Source organism: Motacilla alba, chromosome 10 (genome assembly GCF_015832195.1).
Source record: "Motacilla alba alba isolate MOTALB_02 chromosome 10, Motacilla_alba_V1.0_pri, whole genome shotgun sequence".
NCBI classification, from domain to species: domain Eukaryota; kingdom Metazoa; phylum Chordata; class Aves; order Passeriformes; family Motacillidae; genus Motacilla; species Motacilla alba.
The window spans coordinates 20,281,761-20,297,297 of record NC_052025.1 but is presented as its reverse complement, the minus strand read 5'-3'; the positions used below and the strand labels follow the sequence as shown (position 1 = coordinate 20,297,297).

At 63.4% G+C, this 15,537-nt stretch overlaps 1 long non-coding RNA gene across 2 annotated transcripts; it reads right to left on the bottom strand.

Moving 5' to 3' along the window:
- Nucleotides 1-588: 588 nt before the first annotated feature.
- Nucleotides 589-4,116, bottom strand: LOC119705042. Of its 2 annotated transcripts, none has more exons than XR_005258120.1 (3): nucleotides 3,518-4,116; nucleotides 3,342-3,424; nucleotides 589-642 (listed from the first exon to the last, which is right to left on the bottom strand). It is a non-coding gene; the product is annotated as an uncharacterized LOC119705042 (long non-coding RNA). The 2 variants fall into 2 exon arrangements; XR_005258119.1 differs by lacking the exon at nucleotides 589-642 and adding an exon at nucleotides 2,955-3,182.
- Nucleotides 4,117-15,537: the final 11,421 nt, after the last annotated feature.

The window sequence follows — 15,537 nt, the reverse complement described above, 5'->3', positions numbered from 1 at the left end:
TCCGGGCAGGCACAGAAGGGATGGAGTGACGATGCAATTTGTGTGATTATTCACCAGTTAAGGTGACAGTGTGCTGTCATGGGGCAGGGACAAAAATATGCTTGGGCTCTCTGGGCACAGTGTTTGTTGCTTGTGGCAATGGGCAATAAATTCCTTGTGGTTTTGGGTAATTTCTGGAGGTTTTCTGGCTGTTGGGTAGGTGATTCCCCACCCTGAGCTCCTGGATTCAGTGCTGCAGCTCTGATGCTGGCAGGGCACAGGCACTGAGGTCCAGCGTGTGCCTTGCCATGGGCTGGGGATGCAGCTCTCACCCAGCACTGCCCTGTACTTCCCTGATATTATTAAACGAAGTTTTATAAATATTCATGGCAAGAAAATCAATGCAAAAATATTCCATTCCCTTGTTTTGCTTTTGTAATTTTAGAAGCTCGTTTTCTCGTGGGGAGCCACTACGGTGCTCTTTGGGTTGTGTTTGACTCCCAGCTCTGGAATCCCCACAGGGAGCAGCAACAGGAAAAAGTCAGTGCCTGTTCCCTGGGCACGGCAGCGGCGTGGGGCTCCAGGCGGAACGGCAGCTAAAGCCCAGCGTCTGGGCTGCTGGATCCTGACTCTGCCAAAGCTGAGGGGCAAAATGTCTTCAGCCTGGAGAAGAGAAAGCTCTGGGAACACCTTAGAGCTCCCTCCGCTGCCTAGAGGGGCTCCGGGAGAGCCAGGGAGGGACTGGGGACCAGGGCTGGAGGGCTGAACGAGGTGGAACGGCTCCCACTGCCAGAGGCAGGGATGGATGGGATCTTGGAAGGAATTCCTGGCTAGGAGGGGATGAGGCCCCGGCACAGGTGCCCAGAGCAGCTGGGGCTGCCCCTGGATCCCTGGCAGTGCCCAAGGCCAGGCTGGACAGGGAATAGAGCGCCCTGGGACAGCGGGAGGTGTCCCTGCCACGGCAGGGGTGCAATGAGGTGAGCTTTACGGTCCGTCCCCTGCCGAATCATCGCCCCCTGAGCCCCGGGGGCGCCGCGGCAGCCGCCGCCGTGCCCGCCGGCAGCTGAGGAGGGGCGCTGAGCGGAGGCAGGAGAGGATCCGAGTTTGCGCTCCTCGGCGCGTGTGTCGGAAGAGAAGGGATCCGTGTTTAATGACAGAGCAGCGCAATAACCTGCAATTAGCCGCGCTCGGAGCCTGCGGGGGCGGCGCTCCCCGCCAGCGCCGGGCTGAGCGATGCTGCGCCGTGCCCGGGCCGGGGCCGCTGCCCTTCCCCGGGCTGGCAGCGCCCCCTCCCCAGGGCAGCCCCCTCCCCAGGGCAGCCCCCTCCCCAGGGCAGCCCCCTCCCCAGGGCAGCCCCCGCGGGACCCTGCCCTGCCGTGCGCCCTGCTGGGGGCTCGGCTGCTGCCCTCTGCGCGTCTGCTGTCCGTGCGGTCACCCTCGGCTCCTGTGCCAGCGCAGCCGCTGAGGGGGCTGAGGCGGCGCTGGCGGGGACAGCGACACGAGGGACGGTGGAATGCTCTGACGCGTGTCCCCGCAGCCGCCCCTCGCCCTGTGCCGGGCTGCCCCGAGGGCTGCATCAACTTCAATATCTCTGCGCAGTGAAATTTCCTGGTGCGGCTTTCATGTCCGCCGGGACGCTTATGAAATATCCGGCTTCTGGCTTTTTTTTCTGAAGAAGTGGAATTTCCTATTCGGGACTTTAATATCGGGGCTACGTGCTCAGGGCGAGCAGCGGCCCCGCTGCTGGCTCAGCCATCGCGCCCCGCGCCCGGCTCCCCGGGAATTCGGCTGCCTCAGGGGTTTTCCGGCGGCGCTAAGCCGTCTTTTCACGGCTGATCACCCCACCTGCCGCGGGGGAAAGCCAAACACACACTGACAACCCGCCGGCGGCTGTTTGCAGAGGCATCGCACGAGGTGCCGGCCCCCCGATGAACCCCTCATGCGGAACGCAGGCACTCGCATCTGGGGCTCCCGGAGGCTCCGGGCGCTCACCCCAGCCGTTTAGGGCTCCCGGTAGCTTCAGGCACCCACCCCGCCCAGCCTGGGGCTCCCGCAAGCTCCTGGTGCCCCCCAGGGCAGCCCCCGGTGCCGAGGGATGCCATGACCGCTCCAGCTTTGTCCCTCAGCCGGCTCACGGCGCGATGCTGGGGACGACCCCCCCTCCTCCCTCACTTCATTTTGTGCGTCCGCCGCCATCTCCACACCTCCCCGGGCAACGGCAGCAGCGAGGGGCGGCGTGGGCTGTGTGTAGAGCAGTCCTGGGACCCCCAAGTGCTCCGAGCCCACTGGTGCCAGCCCCTCGGTGTGCGCCCAGAGCTGAGGTGTGGCGGGGTCACATCCTGCCTGCCCCCTGGCCTGGCTCTGCAGTCTCTGGAGGGGACAAAAAGCCATCGACGAGGGGTGACAGAGCCTGTCCCAAACGCTGACCCTTCCCTCTATGCTCCGAGAGGATGCTCGGGGTCTGGGGCAGGGCACAGCCCTGGATCCCGGGCTGCTGTGGGGCCGTGCACAGCCAGGGCAGCCCCGGGGCACGGCCCAGCTGTCCCCACAGGGCTGCAGAGGGAGAAGGGAGCCGTGCCTGGCACACACAGGGTGGCACCACTGTGGACACGTGGCAATGAGCCCGGGGGGCCGAGGCTCCCACTTGGGGCTGAGTCAGTGTCTGGGGACAAGCCAGGGGTCAGGGTGGGGCCCCAGCTCGGGACTGGGTTTAGGGGGTGCACCTTTAGGGGCTGGGTTTAGGGGTGCATCCCCTCCCCAGGCCATGTGCAGGCAGTGCCTGACGTGGAGCTGCTCCCTGCCCTGATGCCTGCCCCTGGGAATTCAGGGGGTCTGGGGCACCCACCCCGTGGGGCTCGGGGATCCCCTGCAGCCCTCGTCAGGCAGCAGGGTGTGCAGGGAGCTGCAGGGCAGCTCTGTGCGGGTGGCAGTGCTTTGGGGAGCCCGCGGGGCTGCGGCAGTCCGTGCTGTGGGGGGCCAGGGCAGTCCCGGGGTGTGGGCTGTGCAGCCAGTGGGGTTCAGCCAGGCCAGGCTGTATCCCCCGTGGAAAGAAACCTCGTCCCGGGGCTGGTGCTGGCTCTTTCCTCTCCACCCAGCCGTGCATCCATGGGCAAGCACCCCAGAATGCCAGCAGGCTGGCACTCACTCTGCAGAGCACTTCAGTGGAGCCAGGAAGGATCGGACAGGTGGGAATAGCTGGAAAACTGGGAAAAGGAGGATGGACAGGTGAAGGGATTCCTGGGTGCTTTAGAGCATTGGTTTGTCAGGCAGGGGCAGCCCCTGTGGGACCCCCGGCGACCCCAGGCTGGGTGGGACACGGGCTGAGCACCCCAGGGTGGATGGGAGCACAGACACCCCCTTACCTCATCCCGGGGTTCGCTGCCCCTGTCCCTCTGCAGCGCTCATCATTTCCTCTGTCTGCTGGAGATGGCCGGCAGGAACTCACCTAGAAAGCCAGGGAAATGTTGGGAATAAATGGCTTTAAACAGGAACAACTGCCGGCACAGGAAAGCAGGGGAGTTTTACACTCATTTCTTACTTTTATAATGATTCTTTACGTTGATCCCAAAGAATCCCCAGCTAACTTCACTGAAACACAAGCAAACGGTAACGCATTAAAAAGCACTTCAAGAACTTTTCCAAAAAGATGCGTTTTCCTGCTGGAGACCTGCTGCAGATGCTGAAAGGGAAAACCCCGGAGAGACGGGACCCGCCAGGTTTTAGTGAAAAAAGACACTTCTGTATCCCTGCATTCGCTTGGCGGCCGGTTTGTCCTGAGCCCGCATCTGGAGCTGCAGCGGCACAGCTGGATCGCCGCAGCTGGAGCCGCAGCCGGGACAGCCCGGGGGCCGCGCGGGGCCAGCGCGCCAGGACGGTCGCTCGTGTCACTCGCATACCCTTATCAGTTCTCCGTCCAACAGTCAGAGAGCAGAAGCTGGGCTGGAAAAGTGATAAGGGCACGAGAGCGGCCTCGGGAGACTCCCCTGGAGCGGCGGGGCGCGTCCCGCGGGAAGCCGGCCGGTGCGGTGCGAGGGGACGGAGGTCGGGCTGTCCCCGGGTGCCTCTTGTCGCGGGAGGCGTCCTGGGGAGCGCGGGGTGCCGCAGCCAGCCTGCCCGCGCTGCCCGCAGCGAGTGCCCCGCGCCCCTGGGCTGCGGCTGCTCCAGCCCCCCGGACACTCCCCACCGACAACTTTCATAACTCAGTCCCCTCCCTGCGGGGAGGGACCGTCCCCCTGGGGCCGAGCCGGCACCCGGCCGGCGGGGCGCGGGTGGGACCTGCCCGCCGCCGGATTAAGCTGAATAAATCGCGGGGGTGCAGCCGGGCGGATTCGTCTGACGCTGCAGAAAGGCACCCGCAGCCGCCGCGGACCCCAGCCCGCCCCTGCCGCCGTGCCGGGGGAGCGGGGCTGGGGGTGCCCCTCTCCCGAAGGGCAGGAAAGCCCCGCCGCCGTGCCAGGGAAGGGTCTGGCAGCGCCGCCCCTGCTCCAGCTGCTCACAGAGGTGTTGGGGCACCCGTGCCAGGGGTGGTGCTCCGTCCTGTGCCCCACGGCAGTGTCACCACGTTCCCCCATCCTTCACATCCCTCCTGAGCGGTTCCTCCCGCCACACGCCCGAGGAGAGCAGCTGAGCCTGCTCTGTCCTGGGCAGTCACGGGCAGCCCTTGCCCCGCCGCACAGCCGAGGATATCGGGGGGCCCGGCCAGCCCTGGCCAGCGCCACTCTGCCTCCGGAGCGCCCCTGCCCTGCTGCTCCCAGCCGCAGAGCAGCCGGGGCGGGAGCGGGGCAGTGCAGACCTCCCCTCCCAGCCCGGGCCTGTGCGAGCCTGCCGGGGCGCTGGCCCCTCCGGGCGGGCGTTGGCCGCGGCGGGAGCGGCCCCGGGCCCGGGGGACTCGGGCTGGGCCACAGATTCTCCCGGTGTGAGTCAGCGGCGCAGGAGCCCTCCTGTGCCAGGCAGGTTGTCCTGGCTGAGCTGCCCTGGGGCCAGGGACTGGCTGTCCTTCGGCGAGGATGCACACGGGGTCTGGCAGCAGCAGAGAAGGGTGGAGGTGACAAAGCAACTGTCAATACCGGTGCCTTGGGCTGGTTCAGGTGCCCTGCATCCTCCCTGTCCTTCTCCCAGCGTCTCCTTCCTCCCCACTCACTGCTTCCCAGGGCTGTGCCGCCCTTTCCCAGGCGTGGAACGAGCACAGGATGACATTGCAGCTGGAAACAGCACTTTTTCCAAACTGAAACACCTCTACAGGTCCTGTTGGAGGAGAGTGGGCTCTGGGAACTCCTGCACATCAAGGCCTGTGCTGGCTGTGGGCTCCGAGGGGCTGTGGCCACAATTCCTCCTGGTTTTGGTCCAGGTTTACTGGCTGCTCGAAGGACAAAGATGGTGATGGGGCCGGTACGCCTGGCACCAGGAGCAGGGAGGCAGCTGGGGCCGCTGTGTCCCCCCGGGCTGGGACGCTGTCCTGTGCCACGCCACAGGCAGGAGAGAGGGGGAGATGGTGGCAATCACGTCCCCTCTGCTTTGGGTGGTGCGGGACAGAGGAGTTTGACAAACCAGGGCGACAGCAAAGGGCTGTGAGAGCACGCCACTCGTGCCAGGGGTCCGTGTCCAACAGCACCCCCTGCCCAAAGACCCCCGGCGTAAGCCAGGGCACGGCCACAGCCCTTCTCCTCGCACTGTGAGGAGTCCCAGGCAGTTTTGGGAAAGCCAGAGCTCCCGGGACAGCCGGGCCCGGCCCCGCAGCGCTGCTGGCGGCTCCCAGGCTGCTCCCACCTGCCCAGCACCGCCGGCTCCCTCGGGCACGGTGGGAACCGCAGCGCCAGACAGGCCCGGGGGGCTGGCTGCGGCCGGAGCCAGCGCTTTGATGTCCCCGAGCGGCGCTGGGCAAGCACAAAGGCAGGGCGCAGCCGCAGGGCCCCTGTTGGTTTTGGTGATTATGCCGCTGAGCGGCTCCCGGGATGTGAACACTGAGTCCAGAGCAAACAAGGCTCGCTCCCGAGGCGGAGCTCGGCGCTGGCTCTTCCCGGGCCGGCAGAGGGGCTGCTGCGCCCAGGGCAGGGCGGCAGTGGGGCTGGGGGCTGAGCAGGCGGGGCTGTGCTCTCCCATCGGGTCCCGGAGCTGCGGGGCTGCGATTTCCCCGTCATCTCCTGGCTCCGCGGCAGTCACGAGGGGCCGGAGCTTGTGTGCCAAGCAAACGCCTGCCCTGCTGCTCCCATCAGCAGGTTTATTCGTGCTGCCTGTCCCCCCAGCGCTGTTATTGAAGGCTGGGAGCGGGGGGAGGCCCGGCGGGGGAATCCCCCTGAGGTGGGAGGAAATTGCGAATTCCTCCGAGCGCGTCCCTGTCCCGGCGCTGCGGGTTCGGAGCAGCCGGCTGGGACCCCGCGGGCGCGGAGGGCCCCGGCGAGTCCCGCCAGCTGCACAGACACACAGCCGCGTGTGCTGCGGGCACCGCGGGGCGCTGAGCCAGGACTGGCCGCGCACTGAGCTCCCCGAAACTCCAGCTTAGCTCTGTGCTCGGAAGGGACCCCCCACGCCATCTCCTTCCAGCCCCCTGACACGGGCAGGATCTAACCCGAGCCTCCCACCAGGCCAGGTGGCTCCAAAACCCGCCCGGCCCGGCCTGAAACGCTTCCAGGGAAGGGGCAGCCACCGGCGAGGTGCCCGTGGTGGCGGTGGGGCTGCACTGCTTCCCGCAGCCGCTGGATGTCACCTACAATATGGGCTGTGCGGGCACGGCTCTGACCCGGCACGGCTCTGACCCCACAGTCTCTGACCCCTGCACGGCTCTGACCCGGCACGGCTCTGACCCCACAGTCTCTGACCCCTGCACGGCTCTGACCCTGCTCGGCTCTGACCCCACAAGCTGTGACCCCACACAGCTCTGACTCCACAATCTCTGCCCCCGCACGGCTTTGACCCCACACAGCTCGGACCCCACAAAACTCGGACCCTACTCGGCTCTGGCCCCACAATCTCTGAGCCCACAATCTCTGAGCCCACAATCTCTGCCCTGCTCAGCTCTGACCCCACAATCTCTGACCCCACACAGTTCTGACCCCACAATCTCTGACCCCACAATCTCTGACCCCGCTCACGTCACTGCTCCCGCTGCTCTTGACACCACACTCACTCCACGAGGCTCAGCTCCTGCTCCACTGGCCGTGGCTCGGAATCGTCTCTCTGTTCCCACTCTGTTTCCCATCTGATTTCCCACTGGGGGTGTCCCGTGTGGGATTCTCACAACCCCCACGGCCCTGGGGAGGGCAGTCCCGTCCCCCGGGCCCTGCCCCGGTGTCTCAGGGGTGTTTTCACCTGGGGTGAGTGAGAACTGCGACATCACCGTCTGAAAGGCACGGGCTGGGAGTGCCACACGCTTCCGCTCGGCAGCTTTTCCCCTGGAGGGGGAATTATTCCTTGTTAAGGCTCATTTTGCCATCCACACGGTTCTGCTGTGGTGGGATGCTGCCTTTTAACACTCAGGTTTAGGAACTGCAAGAGAATCACAGAATCCTGGACGGGTTTGGGTTGGAAAGGACTTCAGGACCACCCCATCCCAGCCCTGCCACGGCAGGGACACCTTCCCCTGTCCCAGGCTGCTCCAGCCCCATCCAGCCTGGCCTGGGCACTACCAGGGGTCCAGGGGCAGCCGCAGCCACTCTGGACACCCGTGCCAGGGCTGCCCACACCCAGGGAAGAATTTCTTACTGAGGTCTGACCCCGACCTGCGCATACCCAGCTGGTTACTGTGATATTTTACCAAAATCGTTTTGATAGGATTTTCTCCTGAGAAGCTGGGAGGCTTCAAGAAAGAAATGCAAGCAGGAACTATCTGATAGCTGTGGAATGTGGTTTAGAGATGGCTTACTAACAGGTGTATCTTTGATTGGTTTCACATACATTGTTTTTGTTTGATGACTAATCCTTAGTTTAGTTGTGTCGAGGTTCTGGTCAGTCACGAGATTTTGCAATTATTCTGTTTTATTCTTTTCTAGTTTTCTGATAAATTATTTCTTTTATTATTTTAGCATAGTTTCAGCATAGCATTTTTAACATAATACATATCATAAACTAATAAATTAGCTTTCTAAAACATGGAGTCAAGATTCTCATCTCTTCTCTCATCCTGGGGACCCTCGAACACAGCCACGGGTTAGCAGCCCGGTGCCATCCCAGCCCGCTGCCCACCACCCTGAGGGGGCAGAGCTAAGGCTCCCCCAGTGCCAAACTTGCTTTTTCCAGGCTCAACCGCAGCGAGCAGAGCCCTGTCCCTGCCGGCTTTCCAGCAGGACACGGCAAACGCGGGCTCGGCCCGGCCGGGGCTCGCTCAGGCTCGGGCTGGCTCTGGGGCTGAGCCGGCTGCCGGGGCTGCCCGGGAGATGCAGCTGGAGCCAGAGCCAAGCGCTGCCGCGGAAAGAGCTGGGCTTTGGGAAAACCTGTTTTTTCCACAACTCGGCTGTTGCAGGAGGAGGGTGAGGAGCCGCAGCGTGCCCGGCACTCTGACTGCCCCTCTGAGCATCGTGACTGCAGAGGGGCCGGCTCCGGGAACATCGGGAAGAAGCAGCCAGGGGATGTGTGTCCGGAGCCCTGTCCCTGCTCTCACAGCCCTGTCCTGCACTCACAGCCCTGTCCCTGCACTCACAGCCCTGCCCCTGCACTCAGAGCCCTGCCCTGCACTCAGAGCCCTGTCCCTGCACTCAGAGCCCCTGCCCGGCACTCAGAGCCCCCTCCCTGCGCTCGCAGCCCCTCCGGCACCGCCCTGCCCTGCTCTCTCTGCCGTGGGCAGTGGCCCCGGCGCTGTCCCAGCCTCCTCCCTGTCGCCAGCGTCAGGGCATCCTCCGCGGTTCTGGGCTTTCCAGAAGAATGCGAATGGAATGAAGGATCAGAGGTCAGTGAGCAGGAGAGCAGAGTATTTCTGGAAAGGCCGGGAGCGGCGATTGCTCACAGCCTGGCGCACGTGGCCGGCGCTGGCCGGGAGGCTGGGCTGGCACAGGGAGGTGACAGCCAGGGCTGTGCCCCACCCCGGGATGGCAGCCCGGCCTGGGGGCACGGAGCTTGTGGGACAGCCCGGGGTCCCACAGGGGCCACCCCTGGCCTCGGGTGGGCGTTTGGAAAGCGAGGTACAACCTGCCAGAGCGAGAGCAGGAGCTGCCCCAGGGCTGCAGCCCCCCTGCTCTGGAGCCAGGCTGGAGAGCTGGGAATGTTCCCCTGGAGAGAAGCTCCATGCAGAGCTCAGAGCCCTGCCAGGGCCTACAGGGGCTCCAGGAGAGCTGCAGAGGGACTGGGGACAAGGCCTGGAGGGACAGGACACAGGGAATGGCTCCCAGTGCCAGAGGCAGGGCTGGATGGGAGATTGGGAATTGGGAATTGTTCCTGGGAGGGTGGGCAGCCCTGGCACAGGTGCCCAGAGCAGCTGGGGCTGCCCCTGGATCGCTGGCAGTGCCCAAGGCTGGGTTGGAGCTTGGAGCAGCCTGGGATGGTGGGAGGTGTCCCTGCCATGGCAGGGGCTGGAACAAGGGGGTTTGTGAGATCTCTTCCAGCCCACAGGATTCTGGAATTCTGTGGTTTGGCAGCAGCTCTCCCCTCTCCCGAGCTCAGAGTGTCTCTCACAGGCAGAGCCAGGGCACAGCTGTGCTGCAGGTGTCTCTGGAGCAGAGCTGAGGGAGCGTTCCCTGCACTTTCCTAATTACAAACCAGATTAGAGTCTGATATTCCATAGGATAAAAGAACATCTTGACGATGGACCCGCATCACGAGGAGCTGGTGCAGCCAGACAGCCCCTCCTCACTTCAGAGACCCTCCCTGGCTCACGAGCCCGACCCCATTTCCCAGCCAAAGCCCCCTTGTGCCCCTGCCCCACAGGACAAGCCCTCCCAGCGCCTCCAGCTGGGCACAGGGCCTGGCCGGTGGCACCCCCGGGGTGACCCTGAGGCCAGCCCTCTCCCCCAGCCCCCTCCCAGCCTGTCCCCCGAGGCTCCAGGGACTCCGGCTGCACGTGGGCTCAGCCCACGGGCGCTTCTCCTCGGGAGCTGCGGCGGGGGACGGGCTCCTCCTCTTTCCTCATTCCCATTTATTTTTGGCTCCCAAGTTGTCATAAATGATTTGAGCTCAACAGTTTTTAAAATTTGAACTCCAAGCAGCTATTTAAAGCCTCGACAGGATGCAGGAGTGTATTAGGAGCTTATTTTTAGAGCCTTTCTTAGGGTGAGAGGCTCACTCAGCATGGCTTGCTCCCCGGTGCCGGACTGAGACCAGCACGGGAGCCCCACCGAGCCCCACCGAGCCCCAGGGGCTGTCGGGGGTGGCGTCCTGGGCGGGGGAACGGCAGGACCCCCGTTCCTCGGAGCCCAGAGAAGCCAGGCAGGCACAGAGTGCAGTCACCACTGCTGGGGATCAAGCGTTGCAAAGCAAAAGGGATTGGATTGGAGAGGGCTTTGAACGTGCCGGTCCTCAAAGTTCTTGTAGTTAATATAGCAGTTAATTAGCACGGTGAAGGTTTCAAAACTTCTGTTACCAGGAGGCTGATGTTACTCTGTGTCCCAGTGCTTCGGGATGGAGGAATCTTCCCGAGCAGCGCCGTCTCTCTGGGCGCTGCTCCACCCTGACCTTGTGCACGTGGGTTCTCCTCCCAGTGTGCACCGGTTCCGGAGGCCTCGCACACTTTATTCCTTTGTTTCATTTCGTTTTACTTTGGTTTTATTTTAGTTTATTTTGTTTTTATTTTTATTTTATTTTATCCCGACCATTGTTCCGATCTGGGATATTTTTTTGGCCTGCACTTAATTAGTCATAATTCAGAGGTTTTCATAAGTCACACACTGCACATGCTGAAGTGCTAATGAGGCATTTCCATGCTGAATCACCAACTAATGATTTACCACAATGATTTTGTTATTAAATCCCAACCCCTGGCTCTGGCGAGCAGCGCTGGGAGACGCCTGTTTGCTAATACACGGAGACAGTGGAATGCAAGCAGAAAATATTATGAGCTCGTCATCAGAGCGCTGACATATTGATGTGGCACCTGCACCTGCCTGCAGGGTTTTCCAAAACCCGCTGCTGAAGAAGCCTGACAGATTGGTTATCCGCAGAGCCAGGCTGGCTCCACGCACTGCAGCCCAGCTCCCACACACCCAGGGAGGGGAGGGAACCACGGGCACTCATCCCATCCCCCGGGACCCTCATCCCTCCCCCTGGGACCCTCACCCATCCCCTGGGACCCTCATCCATCCCCTGGGACCCTCGGGCAAAGGGGGCTCGTGGGAGCTGGGCTCTGCACCACCCTCCCTGACCCTCACCACTGTGCCACTTCCAGGCATGAGGGTAGCCGAGCCCATCCTGGTGCCTGAGGGCATCCTGGTACTGAGGGAATCCTGGTACTGAGGGAATCCTGGTACTGAGGGAACCCTGGTACCTGAGAGCATCCTGGCACCTGAGGGCATCCTGGTACTGAGGGAACCCTGGTACCGAGGGAACGCTGATACTTGGGGACATCCTGGTACCCAAGGGCATTCCGGTGCCTGAGGGCATGCCAGTACTCCCGTGCATCCCTCCTGGCTGAGGGGGTGGCAGTGAATGCTCCCACCAGGTTCTGTGCCAGGGTACCCAGTGCGTCCCAGTGCTGGTGGGGCATGGCTGGGGGCTCAGCCAGGATGGTGGGTGGGAAGAGGGCCCCTGCTGCCCCAGAGGTGCTGCCCAGGCTGCGGGCTGGCTGGCTGAGCCATCTTTCCAGTGCCACGTCTCCCGGCGCGGGAGCAGCGTCCCGAGTGCCGTGCTGCCTCCCCCTGGCAGCAGCACCGACACGATGGCACTCGTCTCTTCACCCTGTCCCTGTTGCTGCTGCTCCTTTGGCAGGCTGGGGCTGCCGCCGGGAGCCAGAGCCATTTTCTGCGGGCTGCAGCACAGCCGGTGCCTGGCGCTCCCGCTGCCGCCCGCCGGGGGAAGGAAGGTGAGCGAGATGGAATTTCGCAGCGATTCGCTCGCTGGCGCTCGCACGCCGCAGCCCGGCGGCCCCTGCTCGTGGAAACATCTCCACGGGGGATCGGGGAAGCGGTGCGTTTAGAGGGATTCTAGCAAGAAATTGCAAAAATGCCTCCCTGGGGCCGAGGTAAAGGGTTGTTAGCGGTGCTGTTTATTCATGAGCACAGCCAGCCGGGGAAGGATGAATCTTGGAATTGTTCTGGGAACAGAGCGGGGAGGCCCATCCATTTCTCTCCCTGCTCCACCTGCGCTGACAGTCCCGTGGCCGGGGGAGGGCAGGTCCCGTCCCAAGGGGCTGAGGAGGGTGGGGAAATTTCCTTGGAGTGACGTGGGGGCTGGGATCAGCCAGATATTTTGGTTGCTGCAAGAATCCATGCGTGCCAGGGAAGTCTGTACATGGATGGGCAGGGAAGATCCCGATTGAAGACCCTTTTCAGAATCAGCTGATCCAGGTGGTGAGAGGAAGCGTTTCGTGGATCAGTGGTGCTCTGTTTTGGGCAAAAGGGCAAAGAGGTGACAGAGCCCTGTCATTGTCCCTGGACTGTGTACAACTGTGCAGGTGAATAAATCTGTGAATCCCAGAACAGTTTGGGCTGGAAAGGACCTTAAAGCTCATTTCACCCCACCTCTGCCATGGCAGGGACACCTTCCACTGCCCCAGGGTGCTCCAAGCCCCGTCCAACCTGACCCTGGGCACTGCCAGGGATCCAGGGGCAGCCCCAGCTGCTTTGGGCACCTGTGCCAGGGCCTCACCACCTTCACAGGGTGGAATTCCTTCCCCAAACCCCATCTAACCCTGCCCTCTGGTAGTGGGAAGCCATTCCCCTTGTCCTGGCACTCCAGGCCCTTGTCCCCAGTCTCTCTCTGCTCTCCTGCTCTCCCAGTCCACGGATATTTGGAGAGCAGTGGCTGTGCACGGTGTGCCTGAGCCCTGAACTGCTCTTCTCCTGCCCTGGCACCTCCAGCTACACGTTCACCTTCTGCTTTGGGAGAACTTTGTCCCTGCTTTTGCTGAGGCTGTGGTCCTGGGACTGAGGCAGCTCCCGACGCGTGGCTGCCTGCCAAGCCTGGGTGCTGGCCCCACGAGTGCTGCAGGGGCTTTGGCGGGACCCCGAGCCCCGCGGTGACCGTGGTGGCACCGTGAGCATGGCTTTGGGGTGCCCGCCGTGGTGCAGCAGCCCCGGGCTGCATTAACCCTTTCCCTGCACGGCCCGTGCAGCCGGGCAGCGCTGGCACCCTGCGTGCTGCCGCGGCCGGGCAGGGCGTGCGGGGAGCACAGCAGGAATGCAGACTGAGATGAGATGTGACAGCCCATCTTCCTGGGAACATCGATGTAATCTGCACCAGAATGCGCTCAGCCAGCCGGAATCGCCGCCGGCCCGAGCGCGGTGCCCGGGCGGGACCAGCCCCGGGCACCCCGGCGGTGGCGGGCGCGGTGCCCGGCTGCCCTCCCGCGTCCGGGGCAAGGGCCAGCAGCGCTCCCTGCTCCGAGCTCCGGGGCAGGGCTCCAGGCGGGCCCCGGCCGGCTCCTTGCAGCCGCTGCCGGGCTGAACCCGAGCGCACAAACACTCTCCGGCCACGGGGGCTGCTGCCGCCGCTGCCCTGCGGAGACCGAGGGCGAGCCCTGCCCTGCGCTGCAGGGTGGGTGATGATGATGATGATGGACCCGCTGGGCTCACCTGGGGCAGGGCTGCCCATGCCCAGCCTCGGGAGCGTCTCCAGGGATGCTGGGGGAGCGGGCTGGCAGGGGGCAAGCAGCTCTGCCGGCAGGGCTGGGCTGCCAGGGACTGCTCCGGAGTGTCACTGTCCTCCTCGGCGTGTGATCCTGTCAGACCAGCGGCAATCCCGGCCCGGGGGCCTGGGCGCTGTCCCAGCAGAATTGCTCCGGGCTTGGCTGCAGCCCTTGTTCAGACACATGGTGTGAGTTTCCATCCACACCGGAGCAGCTGCGGCTGCCCTGGATCCCTGGCAGTGCCCCAGACCGGGCTGGACACTGGGGCTGGAGCAGCCTGGGACAGTGGCAGTGTCCCTGCCGTGGCAGGGGTGGCACTGGGGGAGCTTTCAGGTCCCCTCGACCCACACCCATCTGGGATTCGACGGCACTTCCCAACGTTAGTGCTGGACGCTGGGGGTGGACCCGGGGGCAGCTGCAGCACAAAAGCCATTCCTGCCCCTGCGGGCTGAGGGAACGCGAGGGGCCCTTGTGGCTCCCGTGCCAGCCCGGGAGAGGAGGATGTGCAGAGCAGCGGGGAAGCGGACGCGAGTCGCCATGGCAACCGGGATGGAAACATCACCGAAATGTGTCAAACGAGGGGAATTACAAAAAATAGAAACCCAGCGCGGTGTGGGCAAACATTGCAGCTTCGCGGGGCTGCTCCTGCCGGCCCCCGGGCAGCCTCCCCGTGCTGGGGTGGCGGTGCCACCACCCTGCTGTCACCTGGGGGTCTCGTGGCCCCCAGAGCAGCCGTGAGTGGATCGCGGTCCCCCCGCACCAGCCGGGCAGCCCCTGGCTCGTCACCAGCAGGGGGACACGAGCCCTACGCTGCCAGCCCAGTGAGGGCACAGCCGGGCACAGCCACGTCCGGCGCCTCAGCCGGCACCGCGGCTCCGCTGCGAGAACCCCCCACAACTAACTCATCTGGGATAGCAGGCCATGTGCTTGTTTCCAGCTATTTTGGTTTTTAGTTTTTTTTTTTTTTTTTTTTTTTTTTTTTAAGTAAATGGATTTGTAACCAATTTGTGCTGTTTTATCTGTCACTCCTGCTCCCAGGATTTGTAATTTTAACGCATGACATCAGTTAATCACAATTCTCTTCCAGCAATAGTTTTAATTAAAACCACGTTCCCTTTTTTTGGCTCATTCAGCGCTGTCACTGAGGGCTGCAAATGAGATCACAGGCTGGTGGTGGTTGTTGCTGCTGCTGCTTTATATTCACCACTGACGTTAGGAAGTGGGGAGGAGCAGGGATGGAGCAGGGATGGAGTAGGAATGGAGTGGGGATGGAGCGGGGATGGAGCAGGGATGGGGCAGGGATGGGGCAGGGATGGGGCAGGGATGAGGCAGGGATGGAGCAGAGATGGAGTAAGGATGGAGTAAGGATGGATCAGGGATGGAACAGGAATAGAGTAAGGATGGAGCAGGGATGGAGCAGAGATGGAGCAGGGACAGAGCAGGGCTGGAGCAGGAGCCCGCTGGGGCTGCTCATCCAGCACTGCGGGACCCAGTGGTGGCACCGGGGCTGGAAGGTCCCTGCGAGGAGCCTGAGCGTTCCCGCAGTGCCGTCCCCAGCCGCGGGAAGAGCCTTTGCCCCGGCTCGGTTTCCAGCTGATTCCTCCCGAGCCAGGAGCCTCCCGCTGCCCGCAGTGACCCTGCCCGGGCTGGAGGAGTTCAGCGCATCGCTGGAGCAGCCGCAGCTTTGTCAAATCATGAGCTGTAATCGCCTCCACTTCACGGCCGACATCACACGCTGCTCGTTGCGGACACGGCTCCTGACTCCCAAATCCGTGCCCGAAACAAACAGCTCCGACACCTGATCTGCCATTCAGCTGCACCCGTGCTCCCCGCTCCGGCAGCCTGCTAACGAGCCC